This window comes from Helianthus annuus, chromosome 14, assembly GCF_002127325.2.
Source record: "Helianthus annuus cultivar XRQ/B chromosome 14, HanXRQr2.0-SUNRISE, whole genome shotgun sequence".
Lineage (NCBI taxonomy): Eukaryota > Viridiplantae > Streptophyta > Magnoliopsida > Asterales > Asteraceae > Helianthus > Helianthus annuus.
In genome coordinates this window covers 91,438,123-91,444,122 of record NC_035446.2, presented here as the reverse complement: position 1 = coordinate 91,444,122, position 6,000 = coordinate 91,438,123, and positions in this window count along the sequence as shown.

The following is a 6,000-nucleotide window of genomic DNA, read 5'->3' as shown; positions in this document are numbered from 1 at the left end:
GAAGTATATCAGTAGTTTGGTTTGCCTATAAGTATGACAGTACTCTGTACTGTTACACTTGATCGTTTTGAGTGAGTTCTTCTCCTCAATTCATCCTTTCATCTTGTGCAACCAACTCTGGTGTATCAGGCTGAGGGGGAGTTTAGATTGTAAGCTTTTACTGTAATCTTTTGCTTTTATGTAAATCATTTGAATCAATGAAAAGCAATTGTTTATCAATCTATACTTTCCTTTGTTTGTGTTTACATAGTTTGCTACTCATTTCCGCTGCACTTACTCGTTTTATGCAAACAAACACGAATCATGACAGCCTCAGATCCTAACAATTGGTATCAGAGCTTGGACAGTCAAATTCGATCAACATGGTGGAATCTCGGTTCAAAGACACTCAAGCAGACATCAAGGCTATAAAGGCCAGCATACAACAGAATGCTCAAAGTGAGAAAGCTCCTTCTGCCATTTTCTTCATGGACACACCCCTGGCAGATAATGCCAAAAAGGGGGAGAAAACTAGGTTGAAAATGAAAGGTATAGAAGATGGGGTGTACATTGAACCAGAGAAACCCAAAACCTCACAAACTTCAACAGCTGATAGAACCGTAGTTACAAAAACTGCTGTCAGAAGCCAAACAGCTGCCATTTCATCAACACACACACCTTCAACACACACCACCTCATCACACACCATTACAACTACTGTTCCACCACCACCTGTGTCTATAACACAAAAACCACCACTATCATCATCTACAATCACATCACCACCACTGCCTCCTGCAATAAAGCAGAAGACAGCAGATGTTACAACATCTGCTGTAGTGACAACAGTGATTGAAGCACCAGTTGTTTCAACCACTGTTAGTCAATCACAATCACAATCACAAACCACTGATCCACCCAAAACATCATCAGTCTTCTCTTCAAAAAGAAGAAAGGTCTTCATTCCTGATGATGAGTCACCACCACCATCACCACCTTCAAATATCATTTCCCATTCTCCATCCCCTGCTCAAAAGCAGAAGACAACTACTGATACATCAGTAATTGTAATGACAACAGCAGTTGAGACACCAGTTGTTTCAACCACTGTTAGTCAGACATCCACAACTGCCCTAATTCTTCCTATATCTCTTCCCATATCACAACCACAGCTCCTAAAAAGAAAAAGAAAGCCAATTACTGCCGATGAAGGGATACATGATCCAAATGCAGAAAAATATCCACTAGAGCTTGATGCCATCAAAAATGAGATGAGACAGTTTTATACAGAAGCAGACCCATCAAAAAGAAAATTCTCCTCACTCATCGGCTATATAGCTCCAGAAGATATAAATGATTATCTCAAGATAAAGGCAAGGCAAGCTAAAGTTAAAGCCAAGGTTGACAGTGAGAAAGAAAAACTAAGCGAAGAAGGCATTGCAGATAGACTGGAGTTCTACATTGCAAAGGTTAAGCAGATGGAAGAATATGCACAAGAGCTAGACAAAGAAAAGGCTGATCAAAAGAAGAGATTGAGAGAACAGCTTCTAGCCTTCATCATGAAAGAAAAGTTCTATCCAGCTAAAGAATCCCAGTTTAAAGAATGGCCATTAGTAGCTTTGAAGCATGAGGCTGAAAGGATCCAAAAGGTCAAAAATGATCCCTCAAAGAAGAAAACTGCTCCAAACTGGAGTAAGTACAAAAGACTCATTGCTGATCTCACTGCTGAGTATAAAAGGAAGAAAAGGGAGTTGGTGGATGCTAAGATAGGCACTGCTGAAGCCATATCAAAATGGTCTAGGCAACAAACTGATGAAGCTTATGAAAGACTTGAGAATCAGAGGATGAAAGCCTCTAACCCTCCCAAAAAGTCTGACTACAAAAAGCTTCAAGAACAAGTCAAACTTTTCGAAACACAGATCAGCACAGCAGAAGATTTTATCACAAAGCTGAGTAAAGAAAAGAAGGAAATGCTGTCTGCTGGAGTAGATAAGAACAAAGAAGCTGAACAGATTGAAGAAGCTATGAAGAAAATAGCTTCAGATAAAGAAAGATTGGCTAAACTACAAGTCCTTGCCAAAAAGGTTAAAGTAGTAAGCCAAAAGTCATCAGCAGGCATCACAAACAGTGAGCTGATTGACAAAGAAGTTGAAGCAGATATAGCTGAAGCCAACAAGATCATTGATCAAGCATTCATACGAGTGTCTGAAGCTCATGATGCTGCTCTTCACTTCTTCAGGCCAATCACTTCAAGTTCATCAGATAATAAATCTCTCCCAAGAAACCCATTGAGTTCAAAAATACTAAAGTGGATGTTCGATCAAAAGACCCACGTATTGACTTTGCTCAGATTCAATGGTGATGTGAAGCATATATCAAGGAATCAGGCACTAGGCCTAAGTGCTGAAGATCTACAGGATCTCCTTGAGCTTACACTGTGCAGGGATGAGGATGGTACAAGTTCCAAGGATTTTGAGGAAGAATTTAAAAGAAAAGCAAAGGAACTTCTGATGAAGAATAAAGGTCCTGAATAAGGAAGGGTTTTGGCATTATCTGTTCCAGGTGGAGATTGTTGGGATTGAACCCTAACAGAGGAACAGATAATGTAAAGCCAAAACCGGATCCCATCAGTGGACTTCAAATAAGCAGCAGTTTACTCTAATCTCTCCCCTTGACAGTGGTTATCTAACAACTGATAATCTTAAGTGCTGCTCAACTACAACAACTGATAAACCAAACTCTGATGATTACCTAACAACTGCTAAAGACAAACTCTGTTGCTCTATCTACTGCTGTTTCCTAAGTGCTGCTGAAGACTCAAGCACTGCCCTCTCAAAGACTGATCACCTTTGAAGAAAGCATTGAAGACTCAACATCTGTGCTAAGGCTACAACAGTGGAACGTGAAGCAGTAGTTTTCATTTTGTTTTGTATGTTAGTGAATATCAGATGTTACATAACAGTAGTTTGTACAGGACAGTATTTGTAGTTTGTTAGGTCGTTAGATGTCACTATCATGGTGACGTCAGCTGAAGTATATCAGTAGTTTGGTTTGCCTATAAGTATGACAGTACTCTGTACTGTTACACTTGATCGTTTTGAGTGAGTTTTTCTCCTCAATTCATCCTTTCATCTTGTGCAACCAACTCTGGTGTATCAGGCTGAGGGGGAGTTTAGATTGTAAGCTTTTACTGTAATCTTTTGCTTTTATGTAAATCATTTGAATCAATGAAAAGCAATTGTTTATCAATCTATACTTTCCTTTGTTTGTGTTTACATAGTTTGCTACTCATTTCCGCTGCACTTACTCGTTTTATGCAAACAAACACGAATCATGACAGCCTCAGATCCTAACAATTGGTATCAGAGCTTGGACAGTCAAATTCGATCAACATGGTGGAATCTCGGTTCAAAGACACTCAAGCAGACATCAAGGCTATAAAGGCCAGCATACAACAGAATGCTCAAAGTGAGAAAGCTCCTTCTGCCATTTTCTTCATGGACACACCCCTGGCAGATAATGCCAAAAAGGGGGAGAAAACTAGGTTGAAAATGAAAGGTATAGAAGATGGGGTGTACATTGAACCAGAGAAACCCAAAACCTCACAAACTTCAACAGCTGATAGAACAGTAGTTACAAAAACTGCTGTCAGAAGCCAAACAGCTGCCATCTCATCAACACACACACCTTCAACACACACCACCTCATCACACACCATTACAACTACTGTTCCACCACCACCTGTGTCTATAACACAAAAACCACCACTATCATCATCTACAATCACATCACCACCACTGCCTCCTGCAATAAAGCAGAAGACAGCAGATGTTACAACATCTGTTGTAGTGACAACAGTGATTGAAGCACCAGTTGTTTCAACCACTGTTAGTCAATCACAATCACAATCACAAACCACTGATCCACCCAAAACATCATCAGTCTTCTTTTCAAAAAGAAGAAAGGTCTTCATTCCTGATGATGAGTCACCACCACCATCACCACCTTCAAATATCATTTCCCATTCTCCATCCCCTGCTCAAAAGCAGAAGACAACTACTGATACATCAGTAATTGTAATGACAACAGCAGTTGAGACACCAGTTGTTTCAACCACTGTTAGTCAGACATCCACAACTGCCCTAATTCTTCCTATATCTCTTCCCATATCACAACCACAGCTCCTAAAAAGAAAAAGAAAGCCAATTACTGCCGATGAAGGGATACATGATCCAAATGCAGAAAAATATCCACTAGAGCTTGATGCCATCAAAAATGAGATGAGACAGTTTTATACAGAAGCAGACCCATCAAAAAGAAAATTCTCCTCACTCATCGGCTATATAGCTCCAGAAGATATAAATGATTATCTCAAGATAAAGGCAAGGCAAGCTAAAGTTAAAGCCAAGGTTGACAGTGAGAAAGAAAAACTAAGCGAAGAAGGCATTGCGGATAGACTGGAGTTCTACATTGCAAAGGTTAAGCAGATGGAAGAATATGCACAAGAGCTAGACAAAGAAAAGGCTGATCAAAAGAAGAGATTGAGAGAACAGCTTCTAGCCTTCATCATGAAAGAAAAGTTCTATCCAGCTAAAGAATCCCAGTTTAAAGAATGGCTATTAGTAGCTTTGAAGCATGAGGCTGAAAGGATCCAAAAGGTCAAAAATGATCCCTCAAAGAAGAAAACTGCTCCAAACTGGAGTAAGTACAAAAGACTCATTGCTGATCTCACTGCTGAGTATAAAAGGAAGAAAAGGGAGTTGGTGGATGCTAAGATAGGCACTGCTGAAGCCATATCAAAATGGTCTAGGCAACAAACTGATGAAGCTTATGAAAGACTTGAGAATCAGAGGATGAAAGCCTCTAACCCTCCCAAAAAGTCTGACTACAAAAAGCTTCAAGAACAAGTCAAACTTTTCGAAACACAGATCAGCACAGCAGAAGATTTTATCACAAAGCTGAGTAAAGAAAAGAAGGAAATGCTGTCTGCTGGAGTAGATAAGAACAAAGAAGCTGAACAGATTGAAGAAGCTATGAAGAAAATAGCTTCAGATAAAGAAAGATTGGCTAAACTACAAGTCCTTGGCAAAAAGGTTAAAGTAGTAAGCCAAAAGTCATCAGCAGGCATCACAAACAGTGAGCTGATTGACAAAGAAGTTGAAGCAGATATAGCTGAAGCCAACAAGATCATTGATCAAGCATTCATACGAGTGTCTGAAGCTCATGATGCTGCTCTTCACTTCTTCAGGCCAATCACTTCAAGTTCATCAGATAATAAATCTCTCCCAAGAAACCCATTGAGTTCAAAAATACTAAAGTGGATGTCCGATCAAAAGACCCACGTATTGACTTTGCTCAGATTCAATGGTGATGTGAAGCATATATCAAGGAATCAGGCACTAGGCCTAAGTGCTGAAGATCTACAGGATCTCCTTGAGCTTATACTGTGCAGGGATGAGGATGATACAAGTTCCAAGGATTTTGAGGAAGAATTTAAAAGAAAAGCAAAGGAACTTCTGATGAAGAATAAAGGTCCTGAATAAGGAAGGGTTTTGGCATTATCTGTTCCAGGGGGAGATTGTTGGGATTGAACCCTAACAGAGGAACAGATAATGTAATGCCAAAACCGGATCCCATCAGTGGACTTCAAATAAGCAGCAGTTTACTCTAATCTCTCCCCTTGACAGTGGTTATCTAACAACTGATAATCTTAAGTGCTGCTCAACTACAACAACTGATAAACCAAACTCTGATGATTACCTAACAACTGCTAAAGACAAACTCTGTTGCTCTATCTACTGCTGTTTCCTAAGTGCTGCTGAAGACTCAAGCACTGCCCTCTCAAAGACTGATCACCTTTGAAGAAAGCATTGAAGACTCAACATATGTGCTAAGGCTACAACAGTGGAACGTGAAGCAGTAGTTTTCATTTTGTTTTGTATGTTAGTGAATATCAGATGTTACATAACAGTAGTTTGTACAGGACAGTATTTGTAGTTTGTTAGGTCGTTAGATGTCACT